This window comes from Podarcis muralis, chromosome 14 (assembly GCF_964188315.1).
Source record: "Podarcis muralis chromosome 14, rPodMur119.hap1.1, whole genome shotgun sequence".
Lineage (NCBI taxonomy): Eukaryota > Metazoa > Chordata > Lepidosauria > Squamata > Lacertidae > Podarcis > Podarcis muralis.
Window position 1 is genome coordinate 7,568,060 of NC_135668.1, and position 25,904 is coordinate 7,593,963.

The window sequence follows — 25,904 nt, forward strand, 5'->3', positions numbered from 1 at the left end:
CTGAGGATTTACCCACAGCGCCACCCGCGTCTCATATACAACATTAGTATCTCTCTTTGCAATTGCAATTAGTTTCTGTTCACATAGTCCTATATTTATGGGTAGAGAACCTTCTTTAGGTCTTTTGTTATAAAAACATTTTATTCAAACATTTACAGTGTTTTTTTATTCATAAAAGAGAGTTTATAGGCCTTAATTAATAACATTATTATATGGGGGTGGGTTTATTTTTTTTGTTCTTGCTGTTCTCATGTAGTTTGTGTTTTTATGTTGCATTTTTATGCCCTCAACGCCCTGTGATCTGTGGATTAAGGGCAGTATATACCTTTAATAAATACATTTAATAATAACAACTTCCACAAGGTGTGTGTCTCTGCTTTGCCCCCTGCTGCTTGATGGCTGAGGGGTGGACAAGTCCTTTTGCAGAGCCCGGCCTGCTACTTACACTGTTTTTCCTATAGAAGAGGCTGTTTCCTAAGGGAGTTTAAAATGCAAAGGGCAACCGCCATTTTTCTGTAGCACTTTCTTTTGGGGCATGGGGCTGTGTTTGTGCTTCTGTATACTTGTAAGCATGCACTTCCCCCCCTGCATTATATTCATGACAAGAGGATGACACAGCCCTCCACAAAGGGTTAATGCATGCCTGTCTTTAATCCTTCTATGGCTTGGATTGCTGTAAACAGCTTCCAAGAATGAATGTGTGTGAGAGAGACAAAGCAGTACAGAAATAATTTCATGAATGAATGGAGTGTCTCTCTCTTTTTCTCTCCCTTTCAGCCCAGAATGTGCCTGGAAGACCCTGAGGCCAGGCAGCTCCTCCCGACTCCCTCCCCTTCCCAGGTCCCCCCCACAAGGGAAGGGGGCAGCTAACAACACAGCCCCCCCCCTCAGGGGAGAAGGGGGCAGCTTCTACCAGGAACTCGCCCCCAACAGAAGGAGCAGCACTCATGTCACCCCAATAGAAAGGGCAGCCCCCCAAACCCTCCTCACACCAAGAGAAGGAGCAGCCTGCTGCCCAGTCCCCCCAACCCAAGATAGGGGGCAGTCCCCACCCTCTCTGCAAGAGAAGGGGCCACCCCATCCCACCCTCCCAAACCCCCCTTGTCCCAAGAGTGGCGCAGCAGCAGCCCAGCATGGGTTTCTCAAAGACAAGTCATGCCAGACAAATCTCATTTCATTTGTTGATGGAGTTACAAGCTTGGTGGATCAAGGGAATGCTGTGGACATAGTGTATCTTTGTTTCAGTCTATCTGAGTTCCACCCTGGCAGGACCTTGAGTATTGAGGAGTACCGGTATTCCTTCACATTAACTTCAGGCAGGTGAAGTTTTCCCCCACCATTCATATCCATGAGGGGAAAAGCTTCTTCAGTTCTAAATTTCCACACACCAAAAGCTGGGCCTCTGGAAAAGAGAGCACCCTCACTCCTCACATATTCCCGTTGCCACAAAAGAACTGCAATCTCTCCAGGACATTTAATCCATTTTACAGGTGGCTTTTTAAAGCACAACATTTTCTATAAAAATGTGCTTGGACTTGTCACATCTCTTTCTCTACAAAAAGCAGCACAGGAGCCCCAACCCAAATCAGGTCTGAGGTGCAGTAGGAGATGGGTTGAACTCCTTCTGCTCCGTGCTGCTCTCCCAATTTAGATCATAGCTGCCTTTGGGTAAATGGAAATATGTGGCCAGTTTGTGTTTCTGAATCATGTGCTTAAAGTCACATCTCATTTGAAACAACATGTGCATCCTCAGACAGATGTTATCGTGCTGACGACCCTAATTATAACTTTTTAACTTTTTAACAGTAACTTTCCTGGCCATAGCTGACAGCAAGTGGGTGGTTTGCACAGGAGATCATGAGCTTGAGCTTCTTACTGGCGGCAAGGGAATCTCCAGATTTAAGATTTGCCCACATGTCTGATTTCTAAAACAGAAATATGCTATTGTTACACTAGTCCTTATTCTCCAAGTGCATAAATTTCAGGTGGGCAGTGCTCGCCTGGCTTGTTTTCCTTTTAATGAGGTCACTGGAGCCTTCTGACATTTTACAAATATTGCATTGATTTACAAATCGGAACAGGAACATCAGAAGCTGCCTTAAACCCAAGGTTTCGCACCCAGTGCAACAGAACTGGCTGTACTTCCTTAAATGCGCCTCTTGACAGCAGGCAGCCCCAAACTCTTACCAGCTCCAGCTAAGCTTTCTGATCCTCAGCCTGCACCAGTCTCAAACTACAGGCTGCTTGTGTTTTTGCCAAAGACAGGCTGGACTCATTTCTCTGCTGGGATGATGGCAAAGCCTTGGTTCCCAAAGAGTTCCCTCCATCCAGAACAGGAGCGGAGAACCTCAGGCCAGACACAGCCCCCCAGGCCTCCCTCTCTCTGGCCCTCAGAGCTCTTCCCAGGCCACAGCCCCTTTCCTCAGAGCCACACCACTCACTGGCCCTCCTTCTCCCCCAGCTATTTCTCCCTGGTGGTTGGAAACTGTCCACCAGGGATGCATCTCACTTGTCTGGACAGGGCATAGTTAGACCCTCCAACATTTCTCCAATCAAAATAGGGACATCCAAAAGCAAAATGGGACATTTCAGGATCAAATCAGAAACCAGGATGGCTTCTGTAAATCAGGGACTGTCCCTGGAAAATAGGGACACTTGGAGAGTCTGGATAGACAGGGCTTTGTGAGTGTGGGTGAAAACCAGCCTAATGTAGAAAGGTGGAATTTACATTCATTGCCCCACCCATTTTTCAATGCTCCACCCATTTTTGCCTCAGGCACTGCTATCTAATGGTGTGTGGTCTCCAAAAGATTGCACAGAATGGAGAATACAGCTCTTCAGTTGAAAAAAATTCCCCATCCCTTAACGAAATCTCCTTAACAAAAGAAAGGCATTTGTCCACCCTGCCAGCACCATTGAGATAACTGCCCCCAATTCTTAGGGTTCCACTAAACCTTCTCTTGCCAAGCCACAATCTCACAATCAACCGCAAAGCTGGAAGGCACTTGGAGGGTTAATCCTCAGTCCCATGACTGTGCATTTCACATTAATATTTCCATCTTAAAAATATGAGAACAGTGTGTTATTTGTCGTGGATGGCAGGGGTGGGGGAGCCACATATGCTTGGTGTAAATTTGTATACAGGCTCAGCCAATAGTGGTAGAGTTCTGGTGAGGGATGGAACAAGATGAACTTGGGGCTTGGAAACTCCTACCATGGACCTTGAAACAACACCCTTCCCACCTGCCCTCAAAACATTCCAGTCTTCACAGCCATCATTGCCTTTGCTTAGTCCTCCAGCTACTGGAGGTGATGTGCCGATCCGCATGCCAATTTTCTTCAGGATTCAAGACACATGCTGCCTTGTAAAATTAAGGGGAATGTGGGAAATGCAATCACGACATCTCCTATTAGTCTAAAGAAAGGACAAATGCACAGGAGATTTCCAGACCTCAAAGTACTCACATGAGGTCTCCAGGGCTGTATAATCTTCATCTTCTTTGGCAAGTCTAATAAAAGACATCATAATTACTATACTCGGGTCTTTGACAGCTCCCCCCCATCTCACATAATGGAAACGTTTTTATAGAGAGAAAAATATGTCCAGAGAAGCAGTCCGGTAGGTTGCTGGGGCTGCTTATAGTGGAGTGGTCTTTAATGGGGAGGGCTTGCTTTGGCAAGGTCAAGGGATTCTTTGGACACTGCAGCTGGCAATGGCATGATCTAGCACTGGGCAGGAGGAGGACACAGCAGGAGTTCAACGTACATAATCTGCTGGTTATGTGATTGGTAGTTTATACAACATGCAGTAGCAGCAGGCAGGGCAGAGCAGTGGGAAACAGAGAGGGGAGGGGCAAGACAGTGGGCAGGTCAGCACGGTGACGGTGCAGCAGCAGGACCATTGGATTGGCTCCTCTGCTGCACTTGCACTGCACAGACCACCCTGCCGCTTCACTCATCCCCTTCTCCTTCTCAATTACTTTCTCAGTTGCTCCACATTGGGAAGCCAAGTAAGCAACAATGCTGACCCACTATTGATAACACAGACAAGAGCTACTAGAGCTGGACTGGCAACCTCTGAGGCCAACAAAATCAGTGCATTTTAGCCATCATTGTATATGGCAGGTGATGAACCTGGTGCCCTCCTGGTGTTTTGTTGGAGACCATCTCCCATGACCCCCAGCCAGCATAAGCAATGGTCAGGAATTATGGGAGCTGTAGCTCTATATCCCTGGTGTAGGAAAACAAAAACACGGGTGAACTAGGGCACTGTCCCCATCAACTGTCCCTAAGCTGGTGCCTTCCAGATGTTTTGACTACAACTCCCATCAGGCCCAGTCAACACAGACATACTAGCTGGGGCTGATGAATGTTGTAGTCCAAAACACCTTGAGGGCTCCATATTGAGGAAAGCAGGTCTAATCTAAATTATAATGGTAATCACAGTGTTTAAAAGCTGTTTAACACATTAAAAGATTAAAAACCATGAGTATTTTTAACTCCTCTTGACTCAACAACAATGAAATGAAATTCTAAGGATCAAAGTACGAGTAGTAGTGGGGAATGGATCCAGGCAGAGGGTCAGATCCTGAACTCTCTCATCTCTTTGACAAGTGGGTCCTCAAGCTGAAAGTTTCCCCACCTTCCCCCTAGAAGCTGGGGGTTGGTCCTTGTGATCAGTTGCTGAAGGACTCTAGGCAATAGACCTGAGTTGTGGCTAAAGTGCCTTGGCTCAGGTAACAGGACACGGCCAGGTTGTCTGACTTGTGTTTTTCTTCTGTATAGATTCAGCATGTCCTCCTGGGAACCCAAGAGGCAAATAAGCGTGCTGTGTGCCCTCGCAGTTGGGAGGGTAACAGGACAGGCTCTTGCCTCCAGCAAAGCTGGTTAGCTCATTAAGTGAATCCAGGCAGTCAATAATTCAATAGGAGAGTTCTAAGCCAGCCAAAGGGCTCTGCAGAGAGATTTGTCCACCGCAGGAGAGAACAAGATTGACACCCTGTCGTGCCTAGGCCACATTTTGCCATTTCTGCCTGGAAAAGGAACAGCTGAGATACATGGCAGAGGAGACACCAGAGGTGGAATTTGGGGATCAGCAATGGATGGGATGGTTACATGCCTAGTTATTTTAAAAGCTGGGACCACCCTACCTAGTTGCTATTATCTTGCACTCCCATTTTTTGAACTGTTTGCTTGTGTGATGTTCAAAGGAAATGATATAAATGTTTAGAAAAATTAGCTTTCTGTTTGTTTGCTTTGTTTTGATCAAAAAGGTGGGTGCATGGATAGGCACACTCAGCAGGCTCAGGAGTGCCTCAGTTCCTTCTCCCCATTTGTTTGACTAGTCTAGGATTTCCCGATCGTCAGGACTTGCTGATCGTCAGGTCAGCAGTTCGAATCCCCGCAGCGGGGGGCGCTCCCGTTGCTCAGTCCCAGCGCCTGTCAACCTAGCAGTTCGAAAGCACCCCCGGGTGCAAGTAGATAAATAGGGACCGCTTACAAGCGGGAAGGTAAACGCCGTTTCCGTGTGCTGCGCTGGCTCGCCAGATGCAGCTTGTCATGCTGGCGACATGACCCGGAAGTGTCTTCGGACAGCGCTGGCCCCCGGCCTCTTAAGTGAGATGGGCGCACAACCCCAGAGTCGGACACGACTGGCCCGTACGGGCAGGGGTACCTTTACCTTTAGGATTTCCAACTTCAAGATGTTTGGACTATAAGAACCGCCAGCTCTGGACTGATAACAGCTGGAGTCCCAAACATATGAAGGGCATCAGAATGGTGAGGGTGGGACTAGCTTATTGTCCTGAGTGCTTCATGCTGAATAATGGCCTACAAAGAGCCACAATTTAATGTGATGTGTCAGGTGCCTCTAAAACAGTCATGGGGACCCCATGGCCCTGCAGATGCTATTGGACTCCAACTCCCATCATGGCCAATGGTCATGGATGAAGGGAGTTGTAGTCCAGTAGTATCCAGAAGGCCACAGATTTGCCACTTCTGCCCTAGAGAGATGCAGGGACAGGAGGTCACAAGACTTCGAAGAGGACTACCTCAAAAGGCCAATTCCCTGCCAAAGGATCCCTTTGTTTGAAATGTCATTTGGATGACTCAAAAAATGGTCACTCATTCTGGCCTGAAGAGCAAGTCCTTGCCATTTTTGGGTGGTCTTCATAGGAAAAACTCATCTATGGCCCATCTAGTCAGTATTCCAAGAGCAGCAGCCGTGGTCATCTCCCCTCCCCACAAAAAAAGCCCACCGATAAGATCCCAAAAGATCTGCATGGTGGTTACCTCCGTGCCAACTAAATTCTCCAGGACCCTCTCCTCATTTTATTTCATGTGTGTGCACGCTGGGTGAAGGAACTGCTCATTTCTCAAAGGCTCTGCCCATGTGCGTGTCCATGAACCGGCATGCATGGCTTGCTTGGAATTTAATGTTCCTACACAGAACATTGAACCCATTAAAAATGAGCAATGGGGAGAAGGTGGAGTTCCCTTTCTTCCCTTGGCTGAAGGCCTCAACAGCTGCTCAGGTTTTAGTCTTCTTTAACTCTTTGGGTGGAGGCATTCATAAAACCTGGAGGCTGCATTCCTTGGAGGGAAGCTCAGGTCTGAGCTCAAGAGGCAGCCATCTAGGCCTCTCTGTCTGGTCCTGGGCACTCTCATTAGGTCACACCATCCCAGCTCAGATCCATCGCTGGCCATGCTCCATGCATTATCAGTTGGCATAAAATATGAGTCTGTTAATATGAGTCTATACACCCCTTGTTTTTTTCCGAGGGAGCTAATGCAGCCCACCAGCATTTTTTCCTGGCCCCCCTTTTTATTTTTTATTTATTTATGATTTTTAATTTTATACATTTCAATAATTTTACAATCATTTTAGCATATTGAAACTCAACTGCCTTCCTCCTCTTTCTGCGGTTCCTTAAATTTATTTTTAATATTTTATGCATAATCCAAATTAACTTAATTTGCTCATTTATTAATTTACTTTATATATATATTCTTTAAAAATTGCAGGTTGCTGCAATAATCCTGCCAATTTTCTTATCTGTTTACAGTTTATTTGTAAATATTCAACAAACCATTTCCATTCTTTTATATAAAAAAAGTTGTTATCTTGATTTCTTACTTTTCCAGTATGTTTCACCATTTCTGCATATTAAGTAAGTTTTTGTATGCATTCTTCTTTTTCTGGGACTTCTACTTTCCATTTTTGGGCAAGTAACATTCTTGCTGCTGTAGTTGCATACATAAATAAATTTCTATACAGTTTGAGTAATTCTGCCCCCTAATTCCCAAAAGGAAAGCTACTGGGGTTTTTTTTACAAATTATTTTTAAAATCTTTTTCAATTCATTATATATCATTTCCCAGTAGGCTTTAACCTTACTATCAGACCACCACATAGAACAGTCATGTCCAAAGTCTGGCCCAGGGGCCTAATCCAGTTAATCTGGCCCCTGCAACACTTTAACCCTAAAAAAGGTCAACAACTTTGGCCCTCATGCATGTTCACTTCATCAAATCTGGCCCTCTTTGAAAAATGTTTGGACACCTTTGACATAGAACCTTATTTCTCTTTACATTTCCAAAACTTATTTGATTTCGATTTATACATTTTTGCCAATTTATTCAGTGTTAAATACCATCAATAATATAACATTTTCACATTATTTTCTCTTAAACCATAAAAAGGTAAAGGTACCCCTGCCCGTACGGGCCAGTCATGACCGACTCTGGGGTTGTGCGCACATCTCACTCAAGAGGCCAGGAGCCGGCGCCGTCCGAAGACACTTCAGGGTCACGTGGCCAGCATGACGAAGCTGCACTGGTGAGCCAGCACCAGTGCCGTACACGGAAACACCGTTTACCTTCCAGCTATAAAGCGGTCCCTATTTATCTACTTGCACTTAGGGGTGCTTTCGAACTGCTAGGTGGGCAGGAGCTGGGACCAAACGATGGGAGCTCACCCCGCCGCGGGGATTCGAACCGCCGACCTTACGATCAGCAAGTCCTAGGCACTGAGGTTTTACCCACAGCACCACCCGCTTCCCCTCTTAAACCATAGCATGCTGTAAATTTTACATCCACTTTCCTGGCCCCCTCAAGTCCCCATCAATGTTTGCAGTAGTTGAAAAATAAGTAAAGTTGAGCCCAGAGCCCGGATGGGGAGGTCAGTCTCTCATGGCTCCCCAGTCATCAGACCAATTATTTGATGAGCAGGCAACAGCCTCCTATATTTATGCATTGATGCATTGATTCATTCATTTACTGCTTTTACTGTGTGTCCCACCTGTTTCTCCAAGGAGCTCAAAGTGGTGCGCATGATTCTCCTCATCCTCATTTAAACTCCACAAGTAATCTCACAAATAGGTTAGGCTGAGAGGCAGTGACTGGTCCCAGGTTACGGAGAAAGCTTCTTAGGTTGTGTGCCAAGGCCTCTGGAATTCTATTTCTTCCCCGTGGTGGCAAAGAGCAAAGAAAACAAGGAAGAGAACTTTTTAATGAGTTTATTCATTCCTAATTGCAAGAGACAACAGAACTCAGCGAGCCCTAACAATGGTGTTGCTCCAACTGGGCTCCTCCTCTGTCCTTCCTAGAAACAGCATCTCCCCTCACGGTGGCCACTCATGGCCAATTGTCAGTTGTTTACTGCACCCTTAATGAACACCGAGTTCTGCGAGAAGGGGGATCAGAAATATTCTCCCGTGACAATGTGTCATCTGACTGCTCTGCCTCTGTCTCCCCCCTCCTTCTTCTAACACTTCCAAACTTTTCTGTTCCTCTGTCTCTGTGACCTTCCTCAAACTCCTGCTGTAAATCCATGCTGCATTCCTCTTCTCCTGCAGCGTCACGAGAACGGGTGGGTGGGTGTGGGTGTGATCTCCACCATTCCTCCTCCTCCATCTCGTCCCCTTGAGTCCGACAATCCCTGACACCAAGCGGGGATTTGAACTCCTGTCTACCAGGCCCCATTCTGATGCTTTATCCACTATGCCACAATGGCTCTCATATCTAGGAAGCAGGTCTGGGTACCTGTGCATGTGCCTGCTTCCGTGTGTGCATCCGCACATCCATGAAGAAGTGTGCATGTGAGAAAGCGTGTGGGGTGGCATGCAGCCGGTGGAAGGCTGCTCAAAGGTGGGCTTTGCCCTTGAGCCCAAAGATAATTTGCCACCCTTGTGCTAATGTCTATTTATAAATGCCAAGTGAGGAATAATGGCTATTTTTTAAATGGAAATTCAACCCCTCTCACTTTAGTGGGGAGGAAGACAACAACCAGGTGATCTGTGTGCCCAGTCAGCCAAGGTTCAGATGCTAAGTGTTGACAAGCAAATTCAAGGCCCCTCCTGCTCTCTCTTCATTCTAGAATCATAGAATTGTAGAGTTGGAAGGGATCTGAGGGTCATCTAGTCTGACTCCCTGCAATGCAGGAATCTCAACCAGATCATACACGACAGATGATCCTCTGCTAGAAACCTCCAATGAAGGAGAGGCAACAACCTCCCGAAAGAGTCCATTCCACTGTCAAGCAACTCTTATTGCCAAAAAGTTCTTCCTCGTGTTTAGCCGGAATCTCCTTTCTTGTAACTTGATTGCATTGGTTTGGGTCCTCGCCTCTGAAGTAGGAGAAACCTATATTGCTCCATCCTCCATGTGACAGCCCTTGAGATAGTTGAAGAATATCTTTACCAGGCTAAACATTTTGCTTCTTTATCTTTAAGCTCGTCTTGAACCAGGGGACTCTTCAGGTAAAAGAGGTGTGGAGAACCTTGGCCCTCCAGAGGTTGCTGAACTACAACTTGCATCAGCCCCAGCATGCATGACCAGTCAGAGATTATGGGAGTTGTAGTTTCAAATCTTTCAAATAGAGGGCCATCCTCTGGAATACAGGGCTAACCCTAATTCCATGTCAGAATCAGAGATTACATTTGTGAACCAGTGCAGTGGCATAGCGTGGGGGGTGCAGGGGGGGCCGGCCGCACCGAGCGCAACATCTGGGGGCGCGCACTCTCTGCCCCTACCTGGCAGAGTAGCCTACCATGGGTTAGGGGGCGCAAATTAGAAGAAGAAGAAGAGTTTGGATTTGATATCCCGCCTTTCACTCCCTTTAAGGAGTCTCAAAGCGGCTAGCAATCTCCTTTTCCCTTCCTCCCCCACAACAAACACTCTGTGAGGTGAGTTGGGCTGAGAGACTTCAGAGAAGTGTGACTGGCCCAAGGTCACCCAGCAGCTGCATGTGGAGGAGCGGAGACGCGAACCCAGTTCCCCAGATTACAAGACTACTGCTCTTAAGCACTACACCACACTGCCTTGCCCCGGGTGCTGACAACCCACGCTACGCCACTGAACCAGTGTCAGGGTAGAATAGAAAGATCAGCCCATTCATTCATTTGGGCCTAAGATCAGAGCTGGACTTTTTAAATTATTATTTTTGGCCAACAATCAAAGCCCATTAAACAGGATATTAAACACAGGCAAATATTACAATAGTCAGCAACAGTTTATTACTGCAATAGAGAATGAAATATTTAACAAGTTTAATAAAGCTTAATTGGAAGGAAATTAAAAAATAATGGATATAAGTTCTTAAGAAATAGTCTCAGACTCCTCTCCCTACAGCCCTGTTTCACAGGCAGTCTTGTGAAACCAATGATTGTGGTGCTTGTTCATTCTGCTATTCCAACCCACCCAATTCTTTTACATTTGGCAAACCCCTGCTAGGGCATATGGTCCTATTTGCCCTTGAACAATGACCTTTGCCCATGCAACTACATTTGTAGATGGCATGTGAAGATGGCTGCACACATAGGTAAACAGGAGGTTGTGAGCAACAAGCTTGCTTCTCCCCAAAGACCGGACTTTTTTGTGATGAGGAAAGTGATGGTGAAAATGCACCGGAGACTGCAGGATCAAACAAACCAGAATGAATCCTCATTCGATAGCCAACATCACCTAATCTCCCTGCAAACAAATCAGGATGAATGTTCAATAAACGGGTCAGCTGGAAATGCCCCAGGTGTGCTTGGATTGCAGCCTTAAAAAGTTTCCAGATGCTGCGACATGGGGCATCTTAAAACCATTTTCTAAGAAGGGAAGAACAGATGTAGAGCAGAATAATGCAGCCATTTCTCTAGGTATTTTTCTTGGGGAAGTTGATGATAAGTTTTTGAGCAGATGGCATGCAACACTTGCCTGAATGGAACGCAAATTTTAAAAGGGTTTGGTGAAAACTATGGAGGGGGAAGCTTTTTAAAAAAAAAACATATGTGGTTGTCTGATCAATATTGTTACACTCCCACCATTTCTGTGAGCACTGAGAAGATCTAGGGATATTGCACTTAGAAGGAAGTTTCTGGAGGTTTACTGACAATTTGTAAGATTTATGTTTATTTGCAAGAAGAAGAAGAAGAGTTTGGATTTGATATCCCGCTTTATCACTACCCAAAGGAGTCTCAAAGCAGCTAACATTCATTGAGCATAGGTAGAGGCAAAGGGCTTAAAACAGACAGCGAAAGCCCATTGCTCCCATATCAGATCTGCAGGGAGTCAGTCAGCATCCTAGGAGACTCATGATTTGTGCGCATGATGGTACAATGGCAGTTGCACACCATCCCTTTTGATACTGTTGCACCTACAAAAGTTTTAGGGTGGACATATTGCTTCATTTCAGGTCATGCATGTCCCATAACCTTCTGCTGAAATCCTATAAATTCCTTTACCAGAAATGTTCAGGGCAGGTTGTTTGTTTTTGTTTTGAGTTCCTTCTTTTGTTGCGCTACAGTGCAAGAGTGACCCTCCAGATAGCAATAATGCAGTAACTTCGGGGAAGCATTAGAGGTACATGTGGAATGATGTGTGGCCAGTCCAGTATAAATTCAGCACTATTGCACTATCATTGCATCAATGAATCGTTGAAGGATGCACTTCCAAAAAATTGACCGTTGCAACCTGAATTTACCAGCCTGCTCTCACAGTGGCCACCAAGAGCTCTATGGGAAGCTCCCATGTCTGGCCAGACCCATTGGGCCCTAGTTTAAATATAGGACTGCCTAAGGGAGTCTCTATTTTATGCGCAAAATGCATCTCTGCTAATTTTTGCTAAATACTGGACAGCAAAGGTTGAAGTTGGGGACTGAAAGTACTTAGGAAAAGTGTCTTTTCCTTAGCTGGAGCAGTTTTTTGCTCCTCCTTTTCTTCTAATTTCTCTCCTCATTGCTTTAGTCTTCCTGTCTCCTCTCCTTGCAAGTTTGCTGTCTTTACCTCCTTCTTCCCAGGCAGCCTCCTTTATTGCTAGCGTCCCTTATCTCCCTCTCTGATCGCTTGCAGATTAGCGGCTTTGTTTCAACACCCACTTCCCTCTTTTTTTAAAAAAAAAAAGAAGAAGAAGTATGATCTGCTGTTCACCCCTGTGCAATTTGGCTCCAGGGACCACACATTTGCTCCATAAGACGCACAAACATTTCCCCTTACTTTTGAGGAAGAAAAAAGTGTGTCTTATGGAACGAAAAATACGGTATGTTAAGATACCAGAAGCATTCCTCCTAGGGATTTTAGATCAAGAAATATGAAAAGACAACTGGAAATTATTTATGTATGCAACAACAGAAGCAACAATTCTACTAGACAGAAGAAATCTCAACGAAAGAACAATGGAAAGAGAAACTTATGGAATATGCAGAATTAGCAAAATTAACAGATAAATTACATGAAAGGGACAACAAAGACTTCAAAAGAGAATGGGAACCACTTACAATATATATGAAGAGACAACATGAAGAGTTGGACTCATTGGCAGGGCTTGAGTAAACATTCACAAATGTATACAATAAAAAATAGCTGTAAATGTATTAGGAATTAACTGGGGAAATAATATGCAGGATGAATAAATTGAAAGTAAAACAAAGTGGAAGTATGAGGGAAGTCCAGGGGAGGGCGGCAGGAAAAAATGGAAAATTGTTAGAGAGATATATCATAAAGGATGTATTTATTGAAAAACCAATAAAAATTATTATTATTATTATTATTATTATTATTATTATTATTAAAATAGAGAATATTTTTGATCCCTCTTCTCCCAGAACTCGGTGTTCGTTAAGAGTGCAGTAAACACTAAAGTGAGAGGGATTGCATATTCCTCACTTGGCATTTATAAATAGACATTAGTACAAGGGTGGCTCATTATCTTTGGACTCAAGGGCAAAGCCCAACTTTGAGCAGCCTTCCACGGGCTGCATGCCACCCCACACGCTTTCTCACATGCACACCCCTTCATGGATGTGCAGATGCACACACGGAAGCAGGCACATGCACAGGTACCCTGACCCACTCCCTAGATAATCTATGAGAGCCATTGTGGCATAGTGGATAAAGCATCAGAGTGGGGCCTGGTAGACAGGGGTTCAAATCCCCGCTTGGTGTCAGGGATTGTCAGACTCAAGGGGATGAGATGGAGGAGGAATGGTGGAGATCACACCCACACCCACCCACCCGTTCTCGTGACGCTGCAGGAGAAGAGGAATGCAGCATAGATTTACAGCAGGAGTTTGAGGAAGGTCACAGCTCAGAGAAAGACGAACAGAAAAGTTGGGAAGTGTTAGAAGAAGGAGGGGGGAGACAGAGGCAGAGCAGTCAGATGACACATTGTCACGGGAGAATATTTCTGATCCCCCTTCTCGCAGAACTCGGTGTTCATTAAGGGTGCAGTAAACAACTGACAATTGGCCATGAGTGGCCACCGTGAGGGGAGATGCTGTTTCTAGGAAGGACAGAGGAGGAGCCCAGTTGGAGCAACACCATTGTTAGGGCTCGCTGAGTTCTGTTGTCTCTTGCAATTAGGAATGAATAAACTCATTAAAAAGTTCTCTTCCTTGTTTTCTTTGCTCTTTGCCACCACGGGGAAGAAATAGAATTCCGGAAGCCTTGGCACATGGCCTAAGAAGCTTTCTCCGTAACCTGGGACCAGTCACTGCCTCTCAGCCTAACCTATTTGTGAGATTACTTGTGGAGTTTAAATGAGAATGAGGAGAATCATGCGCACCACTTTGAGCTCCTTGGAGAAACAGGTGGGACACACAGTAAAAGCAGTAAATGAATGAAACAATGAATCAATGCATAAATATAGGAGGTTGTTGCCTGCTCATCAAATAATTGGTCTGATGACTGGGGAGCCATGAGAGACTGACCTCCCCATCTGGGCTCTGGGCTCAACTTTACTTATTTTTCAACTACTGCAAACATTGATGGGGACTTGAGGGGGCCAGGAAAGTGGATATAAAATTTACAGCATGCTGTGGTTTAAGAGAAAATAATGTGAAAATGTTATATTATTGATGGTATCTAACACTGAATAAATTGGCAAAAATGTATAAATCAAAATCGAAACACACACACACAGACCCATCCTCCTGACGCTGCAGGAGAAGAGGAATGCAGCATTGATTTACAGCAGGAGTTTGAGGAAGGTCACAGCTCAGAGACAAAGAGAAAATTTGGGAAGTTCTAGGAGAAGGAGGGAGGGAGACAGAGGCACAGCAGTCAGCTGACACTTGGTCACTGTAGAATATTTCTAATCCCCTTATACATTTTAGCCCCTTTCTCTGGTGCAATGTACCATCTATACATCATTTTCATATAATTTTCTTTCAATAAAATACAGTCTGTGAATTTTAAATTCACCTTCCACATCCTTTCCCAATCTTCAAATTGTATAAAAGGTAAAGGTAAAGGTACCCCTGCCCATACGGGCCAGTCTTGCCAGACTCTAGGGTTGTGCGCTCATCTCACTCTATAGGCCGGGAGCCAGCGCTGTCCGGAGAAACTTCCGGGTCACGTGGCCAGCGTGACAAGCTGCATCTGGCGAGCCAGCGCAGCACACGAAACGCCGTTTACCTTCCCGCTGGTAAGCGGTCCCTATTTATCTACTTGCACCCGAAGGTGCTTTCGAACTGCTAGGTTGGCAGGCGCTGGGACCGAACGGCGGGAGCGCACCCCGCCGCGGGGATTCGAACCGCCGACCTTTCGATCGGCAAGTCCTAGGCGCTGAGGCTTTAACCCACAGCGCCACCCACGTCCCTTAAACAGATTGTCCTTTGAGCCGGATTTTGTATATTGTATATTACGACCTAAATCTTGAGCCTGCTTTATTTGGGCTGACTTTGCCATCTCATCCAATGTTTCCCCATATAGCAGGAGAATATATGACTTTTAAAGTAATTTTTCTTGATCTCATTCCAAACTTCCTCATAGCTGTCTTTATAAAAATTCAATTTTTTATTGGTAAGCCAGATTCCTAGGTATTTGACTTTTTAATGAATTTCTATCTTTGTGATCTCCTGCAACTCCTTTTTCTCCACTTCGGTCACATTTTTTTGTTAATTTTTTTGTCTTTAATTTATTTAATTTAAACCCCACCACTTGCCCAAACTCTTGTATTTTTCCTAAGACTTTAGAGAGACATGTTTTTGGTTCTTCTTCTGTAATTACCAAATCATCTGCAAATGCTTTCAACTTAAATTCATTCCCCCCTTGCTCTTATTCCCATAATCTGTTTATCTTCTCTTACATATTTCTATTCAAAACCTCCAGGACCAAGATGAATAATAAAGGTGATAGCGGACATCCTTGCCTCATTCTTTCTTCTATTTTGAATTGGTTCGTTATCACCTTATTAATAATCAATTTGCATTCTGCTCTGTGTATACAGCTTGTATCCTTTTTGTGAACCTCTCTCTAAATTCCATTTCTTCCATCACTTTCTTCATAAAATCCCAAGATATATTATCAAATGCTTTTTCCGCGTCTATAAACATCATTGCTGCTTTTTTCTCATTTCTTACTACTAAATATTCTATTATATTTAAAATATTTCTTATATTATCTTTCAACTGTCTATCTGGAAGGAATCCTGCTTGGTCTGAATGCATATAAGCTTTTAAGACCTTTTTCAATCTATTGGCTAAAATATTAGCAAATATCTTGTAATCATTGTTCAATAATGAAATAGGTCTATAATTTTTGACCAAGGTCAGGTCTGTAGCCTGCTTTGGAATCAAAGTAATGTATGCTTCCTTCCATGTTTCCGGAATTTTTCCTTTTGTTAATACTTCATTCATAATATCTTTTAATGGGTTTACAAGCTGTTCTTTAAGTTTTTTAATAATACTTTGCTGATAATCCATCTGGTCCTGGTGATTTACCCACCTTTATTTGGTTTATTTATTGCATCAAAAATTTCTTGGTCTGTTTTTTGCGTATTTAAAGATACTATCTCTTCTTGTTTTATCTTTGGCAGATGACTCTTTTTTATATATTCCTGAATGCCCATTATTTTTTCGTTTCCTCTTTTATATAAATTCTGAAAATATTTTTTAAAAGTCTCTCTTATTTCTTTTGCTTTTTTCTATAATTTTCCCATTGGAATTAATTTTTCCTATATGGTACATCAGTTGACTTCTCCTTAGTTGCCATGCTAACAACTTTCCTGGCTTATTTGCATGTTCAAAAAAATTAATTTCATTTTTTTTTTTTTACCTTCCATGCTATTTCCTCATTAATTATCATTGAATATTGAGATTGTAATAATTTTATGGCCTGTTTTATTTATTGTTTGGATTTCTTCCTAAATCTTTTTCTTTCTTTGATATGGCATCCAAAATATCTTTTTTCTTTGTTTCCCTAGATTTTTTTTTTTTTTTTGCAGTATTTTGTTGTATAAAAAGACCTCTCGTGACTGCTTTGCTTGCCTCCCATACCATTTGGATTTTAGTTTCTTTATTTAAATTTAATTTGAAATATTCTTCTAATTTATTTGTTTTTGCATTGTCTACTATATTTGATCATCCAATAAATCATCATTAAGTCTCCATCTAAAAGTTGACTGTTCTTCCTTTTGCATTTCAATAAACATTGGGTTATGGTCCAATAAAAACCTCGGATTTATCTCAATTTTCCTCACTTTTATTTCCAACTCTTTAGTGAGCCAAATGACATCTATTCTCACACTGCTCTCATAGATATGAGAATAATACGTGAACTGCTCATCCATTAAATGCCTTACTCTCCAGATGTCTACCAGATTCAAAGTTTGGGCCATAACAAAAAAAGTTTTTTGGAAGTTTCCCTCCCTTTGTCTCTTTCTTCTAATGGTCCTATCCATTTCCGATGAGGGCACTCCATTCAGGTCTCCCATTATTATGATTTTTGGTATTCTGGCTGGTATTCTGGTGTTTGTTTGTTTTTTAATAAAACCTCCTATGTACTAATAATGGTAATCTCATTCTCTGGTTTTCATTCATTTTGTAGTGAAAATGGCCCCTTCAGGGTGGTATCGTCAGGCTCAAAATATCATGTAAAACATATTGTTTTTCTTAGGTTGCAGTTTTGTACATTTTGTTTCTTAGGAAATGCTAATAAAACACGATTTTAAAAATGCAGTGGGTGGGGACACACACAGAAATATACATTATATATATATATATATATATATATATATATATATATATATGCAGCTCTTGCTTGTTACGGCCTATGAAATATCATGACAATATCAAAGTTGTAAGGAACATATTAGGTTTCAGTTTTAAATTGCATATCAGCAGAAACACACATGCGTAACACACACTTTGATTACCTGATTTTGATGTGATGAGCTTTATATTTCTCTCCTCTAATATTAATGACATACATGCATTAAAATACAAGTTCAATATATACTTCATTTTCTTCTCGTTTCTTTTTTGAAGAATGGGTCTAGCAATAAAGTCTTGTAAACCAATAAAATCAAGCCCTTTCTATGTCCACTCAGAAGAAAGTCCTAGTGTGTTCATTCCAGGTAACTGTGTAGATGATTGCAGCTTCAGACCAAACTATAGGGGCCTTGAAAGGAACTCAAACCTCATCAAGTCTCTTTTTCTTTCATTACACATATGTGAGGATGCTACAAAGAGCCTAATTTGCAGGTATTATAATTTGCACCAGGCAATCCTTTTGTTCATAATTTCCCCCAGCTGGCAAACACTCTAGAGACCATAGATCCTTGGAGGCTTAGATGGTCACACCTCCTGAGCATCGGGATTCAGTGCGGATAGAGGAAGTAGTGGAGATTTCCTAGGCACTGAAAGCTTTTCTTGCAAAACCAACAGCCGTTCCACTATGCCATCTTGTTCTTATTTGGGCAGTGGGGGGGGAGCCACTGATTGATCTTCTAAGGCAGAGCTTTCCAAACTGTGTGTCGTGACATGTTAGTGCATGGGTAGGCAAACTAAAGCCCAGGGGCTGGATCCGGCCCATTCGCCTTCTAAATCTGGCCTGCGGACGGTCCAGGAATCAGCGTGTTTTTACATGAGTAGAATGTGTCCTTTTGAGAGCCAGTGTGGTGTAGTGGTTAAGAGTGGTGGACTCATAATCTGGTGAACCAGGTTCGCATCTCCGCTCCTCCACATGCAGCTGCTGGGTGACCTTGGGCCAGTCACACTTCTCTGAAGTCTCTCAGCATCACTCACCTCACAGAGTGTTTGTTGTGGGGGAGGAAGGGAAAGGAGATTGTGAGCCACTTTGAGACTCCTTCGGGTAGTGATAAAGTGGGATATCAAATCCAAACCGTTCTTCTCCTTATTATTACTCCACAGTCATGCAGCTGATTGAAACTGACCTTAGCCCAGCCTTTCTCAACCTGTGGGTCCCCAGATGTTGTTGGACTACAACTCCCATCATCCCTGAGCTCTGGCCTTGCTAGCTAGGGGTGATGGGAGTTGTAGTTCAACAACATCTGGGGACCCACAGGTTGAGAAAGGCTGCTTTAGCCCATGAAAGCTTATACCATAATGACTCTGTTGGTCTTTTAACTTGCCTCAGGACTTATTGTGTATTCATTGCTTTGTTCTGTGACTGCTAGTATTAAGAACACATCTACAGCATCTGGCTGGAAAGAACTAGTATGATTTGAGAACATAGGAAGCTGCCTTCAAGCAAGTTAGACCATTGATCCCTGTAGTCCAGAACCGTCTTCACTAACAGAAGCTCTTTGGGGTTCCAGGCAGGGTTCCCTCCCAGCCCTACCCAGAGGTGATAGTAATAATAATAATAATAATAATAATAATAATAATAATTTTTATTTATACCCCGCCCTCCCCAGCCAGAGCCGGGCTCAGGGCAGCTAACACCAGTAAAATTACAGTAAAAACATAATGGCGGGGACAATTTAAAATACAGGTTAAAATGCAATTTAAAATGCAGCCTCATTTTAATAGTAGCCCATAAATCAAAACCATAAGGGGAGGGAAAACATAAGGGTCAGACTGAGTCCAAACCAAAGGCCAGGCGGAACAGCTCTGCCTTGCAGGCCCTGTGGAAAGATGTCAAGTCCCGCAGGGCCCTAGTCTCTTGTGACAGAGCGTTCCACCAAGCTGGGGCCAGTACTGAAAAGGCCCTGGCCCTAGTTGAGACCAATCTAACCACCTTGCGGCTTGGGACCTCCAAAATGTTGTCATTTGTGGACCTTAAGGTCGTCCGTGGGGGATACCAGGAGAGGCGGTCCCATAGGTACATGCATCCTAGGCTGCAAGGATGCCAGGGACTGAACCTGTGACCTTCTGAATGTGAAGCAGGTGTTCCACCACTGAGCTACCGCCCCCCCCCCCCCCCCCCGTGCAAGACAACAGCAATCTGTAGCCTTTGGAAGTTTGTTTGTTTTTTCCTGGAGATTCCTTGTCCCCTCACAGAACTGCAGCTCCCTGGCAGGCTCTTGGCTGGCTGAAATGTGCTGTGTAACCATTCCCAAAAAGCACTTCTGAGCCTCTTTCATGCTATTTGTACACAGTGTGAATGCTGGTCAGGTGGGATCGAAAGCAGAAAAGAGCCAGTTTTTAAAAATCAAATGCACATTTTCTTGCCACTGTAAGTTTTTCCTCCCCCATTTGGATTGCAGCTCTCCAGATTCCCTCCTGAGAGCAAAAGCAGCAGCAGCAGGCTTGTTCCAACCGCCAACTCTGGTATGGGGCTTCTGTCAGCTGCTGCAGCCCAGAAACTATTGTCAAACGCCCAGGCTCAGCTGGAGGAGCTGAGCAGAGTTGCATCTTTGAAGAGCCCCAGCTGCAAGCAACCCAGAGCCAAGAAGGGACTGGAAGAAGCGAGTGAAGGTCCCCAGCTGGTGGAGATCCTTAGCAAACCAGCTCTCACAAGTGAAAAACCATAGTGAGATGGCTTCTTCCTGGGTAATTGCCTCTTTAGCAGCCTCTTGCTGCCAGTTATCCTTACAATCCTAATTAACAAGCAACCAGATAATTAGGAATTTAATTAAGAAAACCAGACTCTCCAGAAATAGCTGGCATCTTTGGAAAGAATGTGTACGGCATGGCCACCGAGGCATTGTGTCGGCTCCCAGAGTGGGGAATGCTTGACTTGCTTCCTTCACCCCGAGCTCTGCCTCCCAATGGCCTTGCCACATCACCTGGACATACGAAACTGCCTTATACCAAGTCAGGCCATTATTCCACCTAGCTCTGTATTGTCAACACTGGCTGGTAGCAGCTCTTCAGAGTTTCAAACATAGGTCCTTCCCAGTCCTTGCTGGAGACACCAGGGATAGAACCTGGGACCTTTTCGCATGCCAAGCAGATGTTCTGCCACTGAGCTACAGCCCTTCCCCAAGGGCCAGAGACTCTTTCAGACAGCAGCAGGTAAATCTTGGGTCCTAGCAAGTGATGTTGTCTTTGAGGTCTCATCAGCACCACCCAGCTTGGCCAGTCATAAGTAGGAGAGGGTTGTTGTACTCATGCCCTGCTTGTAGGCTGTCCATGGGTATCTGGAGTCCATGTAAACAGGCTACTGGACTAGACAGACTTTTGGTTTGATCCAGCAGGGCTCTTCTGATGGAGTTTCAAGAAGAAATGACTTATCCACTGCAGCTTTCCTACAGAGACAGCTCCTTAACCATCACTAATGAAGAGGTCTAGTTTCCCATGTAACACTAAGCACTGCTTAACGTTATCTAAGGCTTATAAACTAGCTACAAACCTTGATTCAGGGGTGCCATCTAGGAGGGCTGCAGGGCCAAGGGCCCCCCAAATTCTGTGGCAACTATGTGCATGCACGCAGTGCAATGTGCTCACGTCACTTGCGCATGCTGTGTGGCACGCTCTTACGTGGCATGCATGCGACATGTCAGCCTGTTGCGTGCACACATGGCGTTAGCATGTTGCATGGTGTGCGCGCACAATGCAAGCACATCATGCACATCATGCACACATGACACTGGCATGTTGAGCGGCGTGCATATGTCACATGGCACCAGCCCCCTCAATTGTGAGGGCAAACTGGCACACTTGCCTTGGTTAACAAGTGACCTTTAAATGTAGTTCATAAACAACACTAAGCTGCTGGGCTGGGTTCACACATAATGCTAAGCCGTGGTTTAATAAACTGCAGCTATGTATGAACCAGGCCTCAGTGTCTGTCTCTGCAATGCGTGGAGATAGCACCACCACTGCTGGCATTCTCAGGGCACTTGGCCCATTATCCCTTCTTGGCAGTCAGCAGTTTCTAGGGCTCTCTTTCTCTCCCTGGCTGCTCCCTGGCACTCAGAAGCAAGGAGAGTGAGTTAGAAAATCATGCCGCCCATCTGGAAAGCAGAAGATGCCTGAGTCACCCACTCTGCCTTCTCAGGGACTGTGCTTGGTAGGCCCAAAGAGCTGCAGCCCTGAGGCCCATTTCCAGGGGCTCCAAACTGCAGTCATTTTCCTCACTGCAAGCAGCACACACAGTTCCTTTTAGCCTCTCCACCCTGCAGGTGGGTATAGCTTCAGGTGCCATCCATAAAAAGCCTTTAGACAGATGAGTGGGCCAAGCTATTAGTGGCCATCAAGAACACATCTGTTGTTCAGCATCTATCAGCGGGATATAAAAGAACCTGGGAGGGGGGAAAGGACCATCTCTTCACTTGGCAGAGCAGAATAGCACAGGCCTAGACCATTACATGGTAAAGTTTCACTGAAACCAGCTGACGCATCCACCAGTTTTAGGCTGTGGGTGGAGCTCCGTAGGAAATTAGCCTCTTAGGAGCCCTGTGGTGCTCCAGGGAATTCAGAGAGGATAAGCCCCAGGGAGTTCAATTAGTTTGGCAAGGTCTGAGGTAGGCTTACAATAGTCTGAAAAAATGGTCTATGTTGGACGTTTAAGGGATGCTGTTTGTGAATTAGGCTGCTGGTGGTGGCTTGATTAGGAATTTTCCATTCCAGGGGGAAAAGAAGTCACTTGCTGAAAAACAATGAAGAGCTTTGTGGTACCTTTAAAGACTAACAAGCCTCTTGCAACAACTCAGCCCTGTATACCTGAAGGAGCGTCTCCACCCCCATCGTTCTGCCCTGACACTGAGGTCCAACGCCGAGGGCCTTCTGGCGGTTCCCTCACTGCAAGAAGCCAAGTTACAGGGAACCAGGCAGAGGGACTTCTCGGTAGTGGTACCCGCCCTGTGGAACGCCCTCCCACCAGATGTCAAAGAGATAAACAACTACCTGACATTTAGAAGACATTTGAAGGCAGCCCTGTTTAGGGAGGTTTTTAATGTGTGGCATTTTTATGTATTTTTAATCTTTGTTGGAAACCACCCAGAGTGGCTGGGGAAACCCAGCCAGATAGGTGGGGTACAAATAATAAATGATTATTACAGTGGTACCTCGGGTTACAGACGCTTCAGGTTAAAGACGCTTCAGGTTACAGACTCTGCTAACCCAGAAATAGTACCTCAGGTTAAGAACTTTGCTTCAGGATGAGAACAGAAATCATGTGGCAGAGACGCAGGAACAGCAGGAGGCCCCATTAGCTAAAGTGGTGCTTCAGGTTAAGAACAGTTTCAGGTTAAGAACGGACGTCCAGAATGAATTAAGTTCTTAACCCGAGGTAACGTAAAGGTAAAGGGACCCCTGACCTTTAGGTCCAGTCGTAGACGACTCTGGGGTTGTGGCGCTCATCTCACTTTACTGGCAGAGGGAGCCGGCGTACAGCTTCCGGGTCGTGTGGCCAGCATGATTAAGCTGCTTCTGGCAAACCAGAGCAGCGCACGGAAACGCTGTTTACCTTCCCGCCGGAGCGGTTCCTATTTATCTACTTGCACTTTGACGGGCTTTCGAACTGCTAGGTTGGCAGGAGCAGGGACCAAGCAATGGAAGCTCACCCCGTCCAGGGAATTTGAACCGCAGACCTTCCGATCGCCAAGTCCTAAGCTCTGTGGTTTAACCCACCGCGCCACCCATGTCCCAAGGTACCACCTGTATCCTGAGGTACCCGTAACCCAAGGTACCACTGTATTCTTATCAGCTTCTGCGAGCCAGAATCCACTTCTTCAGATGTGTGGTCTGATAATCTCACCATGTATGCCCAGTTGCTGTTGCAGGAGCAATCAAAAATTTAGCAACCGTAACCACAAGGGTAGCTGATGATGTGCCCTCCAGGTCGACTCCAATGCCCATCAACCTTAGCCAGCATGGCCAATGGTCAAGGATGATGTGAGTTGTAGTCCAAAATATCTCGAGGGCACTGGATTGGTTACCCCTACCTAGCTGTACCCAATGCATGAAATGTCCTTAAAAGAACGGGAGAATGGGCCTATGTCACACACAATAGGATGCTGGAACTAGATGGGCTATTGACCCAGCAGGCTCTTCTTACATTCTTGTATACCACTTAGAGGTTTTCGACGATCAAAGCGGTATATACATTTTGTTAAATAAATAAATTAACCATAAGGAGGGAGAGCAGGAAGCCCCCAATAACAAAGAACAGGTGGAGGCATTTGGAAGCTGCCCAGCAGCAATGGACACCTGGGCAGGAGACTGAGCAGGCTGAAAGGTCACCTGGTCTTTTGCACTATGGTGAAATGGAGTATATTTCTATTGACAGGAGTAATTCCTCATAGTGGTGTGTCTGGTGTCTTCATGGCATAGTTTTCATTGCATGCTGAGGAGGCACCTCTTTATCCCAGCCTCTAATATATTACCTACCCTATTCTTTTGACTTGAAATGGCTTTAAATGATTTTAATATTGCATTTTTACACTATCGTAGCCTGCCCTGGGACCTTATGGTGAAAGCTAGATCAATAATAATAATAATAATAATAATAATAATAATAATAATAATAATAATAATAATTGTATATGCATAAGTTAGCATATGGAAATTCTGTACAAATCTGTCTTTTGTCCTCTCAGATGACACCTTTTCTCTTTTGGGGTGATGCATAAGGGATACTTTAGAGCAGTGTTTCCCAACCTTGGGCCTCCAGCTGTTTTTGGACTACAACTCCCATCATCCCTAGCTAGCAAGACCAGTGGTCAGGGATGATGGGAATTGTAGTTCAAAAACAGCTGGAGGCCCAAGGTTGGGAAACACTGCTTTAGAGGGACCATCACTGAAGCCCAGGTAGATAAGATAAGCTTTTGGGGATTAGGTAAAGGTAAAGGGACCCCTGACCGTTAGGTCCAGTCATGGCCGACTCTGGGGTTGTGGCGCTCATCTTGCTTTATTGGCCGAGGTAGCCAGCGTACAGCTTCCGGGTCATGTGGCCAGCATGACTAAACCGCTTCTGGTGAACCAGAGCAGCGCATGGAAGCACCGTTTACCTTCCCGCTGGAGTGGTACCTATTTATTTACTTGCACTTTGATGTGCTTTCGAACTGCTAGGTTGGCAGGAGCAGGGACCAAGCAATGGGAGCTCACCCCGTGGCGGGGATTCGAACTGCTGACCTTCTGATCAGCAAGCCCTAGGCTCTGTGGTTTAACCCACAGCGCCACCCACGTTTTGGGGGTTAGGGAGCACTAAAAACTCAAAATAAGTAGCATAAAGGTTCAACGGGCTGCCCGTGTGCATTGACACTGATATCACCATTTCAAGGCCACATCCTTGCCAACGCTGCGGGCTCCTGTTTGCCTTTTGGCCCACTTTCAAAGGCATTGTTGGCATCAGGGACTAGTAGAAGCCCTAGTTGCCGGATGCCATTCTGCGACTGGGCAACCTTAAGCAAGGAGCGGTCCCAAGTTGCAGGAAAGCCTTGTCCAAGAGAACACATTTATCCCACTTAATTACAGTCCATGGGACTGCACTGGACAGCTGTGCCAAGCACCATTTGTGCCAAGTGCTCAAGTCAAGGGATTGTTTGTTTCACTGCATCTTCAAAACTCAGAGGCCAGCAGAGCAGATGGAGGCCTCGCTTCCTCTCCCTGGCCAAGTCCTGCAGGCTCTGGAGGAACTGGCATGGTTTCCCTCTTAAGTGGCCAGACACCTCCCACTTCTCCAAAGATAGTGGCTTAGTTCAGCTGCCATCTCTTCCCGAAATCACTGGCAGGCGCTCGCAGTGCTGTGCTGTCAGGGTGGTTGGACAAAAGCCATGCCCCACCAATGGATGCCGCCTAGCAGGGTCCAGCTCAGTCTCTATGGTCTCTGGCGCATGGGCCTAGAACTTCCTTCCAGGGTTGGAAGAGTGACATTGGTCATCTGTGGAAGCTGAAGCAGTAGAAGACCAAGTGGGCAGAAGGAGCCAGAGCTCAGCCTTATGCCATAAATGAAATGTCTAGTGCCAGTCCTGGGATGTGCAGAGTTAGTAAGGGGAAGGATAATAGGTCCATAGCAGAGCATTGGCCTGCATGCCAAAGGTCCCTGGATGAATCCCTGGCGTCTTCAGATAGGGCTGAGAGAAACCCTGGTCTGCAACACCAGAAACCCACAGCCAGTCAGTTTAGCCTCCTGCCTATGAAACACATGCTCTGCCACTGAGAATATACAGTGGTACCTCAGGTTACAGATGCTTCAGGTTACAGACTCCGCTAACCCAGAAATAGTATCTCAGGTTAAGAACTTTGCTTCAGGATGAGAACAGAAATCGCACGGCGGCGGTGTGGCAGCAGC